Source organism: Photinus pyralis, unplaced genomic scaffold (assembly GCF_008802855.1).
Source record: "Photinus pyralis isolate 1611_PpyrPB1 unplaced genomic scaffold, Ppyr1.3 Ppyr1.4_LG2, whole genome shotgun sequence".
NCBI lineage: Eukaryota > Metazoa > Arthropoda > Insecta > Coleoptera > Lampyridae > Photinus > Photinus pyralis.
The window spans coordinates 11,827,780-11,835,522 of record NW_022170403.1 but is presented as its reverse complement, the minus strand read 5'-3'; positions in this window follow the sequence as shown (position 1 = coordinate 11,835,522).

Below are 7,743 nucleotides of genomic sequence, written 5' to 3'. Positions count from 1 at the left end.
CAGACGGACAGACGACAGACAGCAATACAAAATTATAAACGATCTCTAGGATCGTTAATAAACGGAAAAAGTGTAAAATTATGGAACATGTAAAAAACGATTTTTTGGTTTTTTATAATAACTTTTTTAGCAATAAACGCAGAAAAAATTCCTTCCTTGGTGCAAGTCTGGACACCATAACGAACCAAATAGCGAAAAAAGTACTCTTAAGATAAAGAACTAGTAGCGTCTCAACGAACGAGCGGACGGACAAAGTGGCCACAATAGCGCACTTTTTTAAATTTTTGTGGACAGCGCTAAAAAATAAAAATTAAAATAAGTGTTTAAATTAAAAATAAGAATAAAATATCAGCAAATGTAACCGTTTATACTGAAGTAAATAAGAAATTATCATGAAACTAGATCCCTGTAAAAAGCTTCAGTTATAAATAGAATCGTGTATGACCACCAATAGATGTCATTCACAGAGGTTTTTGTCTAAAGTCACTAGATATAGAAAGTACCGCAATCAACCGCCATTTTTGGGCAAATTTGCTGCCAACTTAAAAAAATTGACAAATAAAATCTGATTAGCTGTAATTTTTTATAACCTAACTTCATAGTACTGTCATGTTTTATAAAAATATATACAGATATCTCCAAACAGGTGGAACAATCCCTAACATTAAAGTTACTAGAATCTGGTAACTTCCGCCATTTTTGGGCAAAAATCATGCGTTCTCTCTCTAACACACGAGCCCAATGGATTGCGGTACTTTCTATATTTAGTGACTTTATTTTTGTCCATAGATATATAAATACCTAGATACAGCCATTCTTAACAAACGTACCTCGGTTTTTAAAAAACATATCTAAGAAATTTGTACATCTCTCCATTACTTTCTAACCAAGAATAAACATGTTCTATCTCTTTTTATTGCATTAACCACTATGTCGTACGCGAATCGGACGCTTAAAACAAACTTAGCGCGTCCCATAAGTCATGTGACAGTTGACACATTTCACGATCGCGCGAAATCAAATCTAACTAAAAATATTCGCCCTAAACATGATGGGCGGTTTTTTCACTAAATATTATGTAATTATTGCGTTATCAATTGAATACGAATAACATTAGTGCTTGCCATAATGATAGACGCGTCCGTAATTGTTATTCCTGAAATAGTTTTATTACATAGAGCTACGCCATTCAAATTTGGGACTATGTTTACCTTGTTTGGCATAATGTGCTGCAGTGAATTCATTGCTGGCTTGCAGAATATCAAAAAAACCGTAAGTAAGTAAAATTTTAATTTTAATTGCATGGTTTTAGGCGTAATGGTAACGGAGATTAAGTTGCGACAGGAAGTGAATTCGTTTCCAATTATCATTTTGTTGGGAGTTGATAGTGTCCGTGAACACGATAACTGTCAAACGCTTGGACCGATTTGGTGCAAACTTTGCACACTTGTGGCATATACCACAAGTAATAAGCCTATTGAAAATGGGTCAAATCCAATGACTCCGTGGGGTCACACCGAGGTGCTCTGCTGCTTTTTTAGACGCCCTTTTTGGGTTTATTGTTAATGAATCATCGACGGCTGCAACGACAAAGGTCAGTAAAGCGTTATAGTGTTCGTCCCATTTTAATGGATTGTTGGTATCTTGCTGATCGTTGAGTATGCAAAAGATTGCCTTTAACTTTATTCATCGTCCATCTTAACAGAATACTAACTTAATGCGTTTTCCGAAATGTGCTATTCGTAGAGATCCACATTTCCTTTCTAACTTTAGCTACCCATTGCTTTCTTCTTTGAGGGTCCCTAGGAAACACTTTCATAAGGAATCCTTGCTCGCTTCTATTAGAACATCCAATAGCGGAGCACCCAACCAACAAATAGTGTACTACCAATCAGTTCATTACTTAATATTCAGTGCTTAGCTGAAATTAGTAAATTACCTATCCTTTAATCTACAATAATGGTATATGTAGTTACCTACCTGATTCCTAGACTTTCCAACAAATACTAGATCGAAAATACGGAAACGGCAAATGTCAAATAGAAAACTGTAAAAACACTTGCACGCGACTAGTTTAAATTTAAATTTTACTATGGTAACTATGATATTTTCCCAAGTGTTCCCAGCTTAGACCATATAGTACATGGACTGCTATTCGCCCTATGCTTTCAATACAAAATGGGTGGTCACGGATAGAGGGCACTGTAGTCGTGGGTATGTGAATCTCAGGGTAAACTAAAGTCGTATGAACACCACTCGTATCGCGTAAAGAGCAGCTTTCTAGTAACCGCGTAGTACGGGAAGCTTTAAATACTCTTCATTATTTGCTATACGTCCACAAATAAGAATAAGTTTGCTTTTTTTGGGATATTTAGGCGATTAATTAATTGACGTTTGTTAATTTATAGGTTGACAGTCTCAAATCGTGTCTCATCGGACAACTTCGGACAGACTCGTTTACCCTGAAACTCACATACCCAGGCGATGTCCTTGACCATATTTTAGTTACAATTAGCAGTCCATGTACTATACGGTCTAAGGTTCCCAGGCATTGAACTATACAGGGTGGTGCCTAGCGCGACGCAGCATAGGGATTTCAATGGTAATTTCTTTATAGTCAATTACTAGCTCTCCTAATTAATTATTTTAGAGCAAAAATCTAACTAGGTTTTTTCAGAGAAAAAAAATACTGCATCTGTTCATACTATTACTCATAATTTTCCTTTTTCAAAACCGTAGAAATCGACAAAATAAAAAGGTTCATTTTACAATAAATCTGAAGATATGCCTTGGAATTAACTAAAAAAATAGTGATAACTTTTCATTATTTGCCTTTGGCGTATATTAAATTTGTACTTTATAAATTAGTAAATCATAAAATTGTTTATCAATTTAACTGAAGAAAAAGAGGAAAGTTAAAGTTAAAGTTGTTTTATGCCCGCCAAGTAATAACATAGTGTAAGAATAGAATACACTAAGGTAATAACGTCTTTATTTACTGTGAAGTACCCCAATCGACCGATTCCAAGCAGTACCACAGTAGACAGAATTGTGCCCAAGTTTCTAAGAACAGGAACAGTGTTAAATCACTGCATCCGGAAAACAACAATATATTCATTGTTTTGGCTGCAGTAGCGGAAAAACCGAATATACGTTTAAGAACAATTCTTCCTCAAATCAATTTCTTTTTCTTCGATTATGTACTCTACTGGTTCCGGAAAATGATACACAAATGGTATCTGATGCAGATGCAGCATTACATTCTCCAAAAAAACATTACCCCATAGACGCTTTTTCTTGCGTCGGATAGTTGAAACAGGATTAAATATGAAAATCGTTGGACGTCAAACAACGATAACTTAGATGCGATGCGCTTGTAGTTTGTTAAAAGATTCCAAAGCATCACTGATTTATAAAAATGTAATTTTTTATTTTGTAGATTTCTACGGTTTTGAAAAACGGAAAATTATAAGTAATCGTATGAACAGATGCAGTATTTTTTTCTCTAAAAAAAACGTATTTAGACTTTTGCTCTAAAATAATTAGGGGAGCTAGTAATTGGCTATAAAGAAATTACCATTGAAATCCCTATGCTGCGTCGCTCTAGGCACCACCCGGTATAAAAGTTCTAGATATCTTTATTTTATTTTATATATTCGTAAGAAATAATTATGGTACAAACGGCGCCTCATACTTACGTCATGCAGGGGATGATCGGTATAAATGTGTCTACACAAATAAAGCCGCTCTACAACCAAAACGTGGTGAAAGTGAAAAAGAAAGTGAAAACGGGGAGTAGGTAGTAAATGGGACCGCACACCTTTTTGAAAATCAGTGCATCTTCTGCATTATGAATCTTTTATTTTATAATTAAGAATGCATTTTCCCGTTAATACAGTCAGTTGGAATGGTTAAAAGTTGTCAATGATTAATGAGGTAGGTAAGCAGACAGACTTTTTTTGGAAATGGTAATAAGCATAATCAATCTCGAAAGAAAGTAGGCTTACAACGTAAACAAAAAGCGATACGTAATTTACATAAAAAATAGAGTAAGTACTAAAAATAAAATCATGTAGTAAAAGGTTACTGACCCAATGGATGCGAGTGAGACAAACAGCGACTACATGTGAGCACCAATAAGCGGTAGAATTGCAGGTGCAATTACAAGATGAAATTCGACGCCGGTCGAAGGTCACAGCTACATTGTGGGTGCCACGAGGTATCTGGTGTACGCTGGCGGATAAATGAAAACCTGAAACAAAATATTACTTGTTTACATAAATCAATACTCTCCACAGAATTTACAACTACAGCGATTTATACACGTTTTAATAAATCTCTAGCACGAAGCGCTAACGCAAAAATTTAAGAAAATCCACAAGTAGGTGCTGCCGACAACCAACTTAAAATTAAATTTTGGAAAACTAATCTTATTGTGTAGTATTTGTAAAGCACACCCTAAAAGCAATGTAACGAAAATCAGAACTGAGGGACCTCCTCGCGGTCTGAACCAACTTCTGTGATTGAATGATGTTTTTATAGGAATGCTCGAGTCCCGAATTTTTGCGATGGCACCATGGGCATCTCGGAAACTGTGAGAGATAGGTGGATAGTTTAAATTTGGCAAAGTGGCGTATTTCGATGCTTGACAAAATGGCGTTTGAAACTGAAAGAATCCCGACTACTTTCGGAGATATCCTGAAAGAAACGTAATTTTGCAAAATCGTTTTTAATGAAAAACGGCCAAGTTTCTTATGGTCATTATGTTGTAAATATAAATTTATCTTTATCTGGAAGGATTTTACGTCTGGATACATAGCTGATACTAATTTGTTTTTTCCTTGTAAACAGACATTGAGAAAATTAGTTCAGTATTTTTGTCAGTTAACAAATCCGCGATCCACTATCCACTGAACGTTTGATTGCCCAGGAACTGGGATACCTTTAGTAATCATAAATGCGTATTTCCTTTCTCAGATCGAAGAATCTTTGGAGTACCTCAACTTGACCATTTGACTTCAGAATAATAAAGGATGTCACCATGGTCGGATTCATGTATTATTATTAAGCCAGTCGCATAAATGACGTTGTAGGGCCGCATGTTGCCGACCCCTGGTCTGGGTATTATTAGCAAACCCAACTTTTTGAAAGTCCATGAAGCAGTAAAAAGTAATAGCGTGAATATTTCGCTTCTGGAAGGTACCGCATGACGCTCTCTGGAAGAGATTGAACATTTTGCTCGATGCACACAGAGCAGAGCAGTGAATGAAAAAGCCCACACCGGTAAAGGCCGCGCGTCTAGTAGGGACTTTCTGAGCGTATGATAAGCTGCGTTGTAAAATACATACAATAAAGTGACTTACCAATTTGTAGAGGATCTTTCACGCTATGATTCCGATATAAACTTTCACCTCGCCCGAACTCATCCGCCGATCCATTAGCCAAACACGAATACAACCGAATGTCCTCCTCGTTATCAGGAAAGCTCCAAAAGGCAATTCTTAGCTGTAGTTGTTCTGGAACGGGAGGATATACGCGTTCCACTAATTCGAAGGGGATATGAGAAGCTACACATTTTGCTGCTAATTCCGTTAACGATGGGACAGGTGGTTTATCTGAAAGAAAAATAACAAAATTTCATTTGACGGTTACAAAGAAACATAAAAGTATTTATATATATTTGCTTCGATTTAGAAATACTCGAGACTTTCAGTAAATACCAGAGACATGGAAAGGGTGTCTCTGGTAAATACAGAAAATATATTTTGGTTACTTTGCAATTATCTCTTTTACGCCAGGATTAATTGTCAACGACAACTGCCTAAAGGTCACACGCGTTGAAAAATGGAGACGAAGCCACTGTGAATAGTTTTTAGCGCATTTCCACAAAAATAAAACAAGTTAAAAAGTAATCGTAAACGATTTACATAAAGCGCATTTCCACTTGCATTCACTTCCCATTTGTAAGATGCAACTTCTGTTAAAATCGTAAAAATCCGCCCACAAATATGAAAGATAGCGTTGCATATGGGCAATCCATTGTTGACGTGCTACTTCAATTTCAGTTTATGAGAAGAATTTCATTTCAATGCTTTTCTAAATAAGAAAGTTGGAACTGCGCATGCGCAAACCTCAATTTTAAAATGTTAGATTTTCCTTTGTTCCAAGCGCCTAAGTATCAAATTTCACTTAAATAGTTCCATAGATAAAAAAGTTGGCACGGCGCATGCGCAAAATAAAATTTTGAAACTGGCACTAGATTTTCCTTTATTCCAAGTGGCTATGTATCACATTTCATTTAAATTCTTCCATAGATAAAAAAGTTGGCACTGCGCATGCGCAAAACCAAATTTTGAAATTGGCGCTTGATTTTCCTTTATTCGAAGTGCTTATGTATCAAATTTCGTTTAAATTCTTCCATAAATAAAAAAGTTGGCACTGCGCATGCGCAAAACCAAATTTTGAAATTGGCGTTTGATTTTCCTTTATCCCAAGTGCCTATGTATCAAATTTCGTTTAAATTCTTCCATAAATAAAAAAGTTGGCACTGCGCATGCGCAAAACCAAATTTTGAAACTGGCGTTTGAATTTCCTTTATTCCAAGTGCCTATGTATCAAATTTCGTTTAAATTCTTCCATAAATAAAAAAGTTGGCACTGCGCATGCGCAAAACCAAATTTTGAAATTGGCGTTTGATTTTCCTTTATCCCAAGTGCCTATGTATCAAATTTCGTTTAAATTCTTCCATAAATAAAAAAGTTGGCACTGCGCATGCGCAAAACCAAATTTTGAAATTGGCGTTTGATTTTCCTTTATCCCAAGTGCCTATGTATCAAATTTCGTTTAAATTCTTCCATAAATAAAAAAGTTGGCACTGCGCATGCGCAAAACCAAATTTTGAAATTGGCGTTTGATTTTCCTTTATTCCAAGTGCCTATGTATCAAATTTCATTCAAATACTTTTATAAGTAAAAAAGTTTGCAATTCGGTTTATAAATGGTCGAGATGCGAAAAGGGCACTGTGAATTTTGAATCGATTCGATTCAACTTTTGGCATTGCGTATTATATGGCTAAAGCTATGCCCATATTGAATTTCATGCAATTCAGTTCATAACTAACGGAGATGTAAAAGCGATCGAACATTTCTAAACAAAGTTATCGTTCACACGGACAGATAGATGGACAGACAGACAAAGGAACAGACGGACAGACCAACAGGCAGACGACAGATAGCAATGCAAAATTATAAACGATCTCTAGGATCGTTAATAAACGGCAAAAGTGTAAAATTATGGAACATGTAAAAAACGGTTTTTTGTTTTTTTTACAATAACTTTTTTTGTAAGCGGTACAGAAAAAATTCCTTCCTTGGTACAAGACTCGACACCATAACGAACCAAATAGCGAAAAAAGTAGAACAATAGCTCTTAAGATAAAAAACTAGTAGCGTCGCAAAGCTAGCGGACGGACGGACGGACGGACAAAGTGGCCACAATAGCGCATTTTTTTTTATTTTTGTGGAAATGCGCTAAAAAGAGTCGTCCTGTTGAGATATTTTTATTAACTCTAAGATTGAGGACTTGAGAGTTGAGACCGCTTATCAATTCTCGAAAAGTTAAAATTGGGGTATGTCAAATTTGAGAATCAAACTGACAACGGCAAAGGAGGAACCCTTATAGCAGTAATAAAAACGTCTCTGTATTGTCCTTTTTAGCGCATTTCCACAAAAATAAAAAAAAATG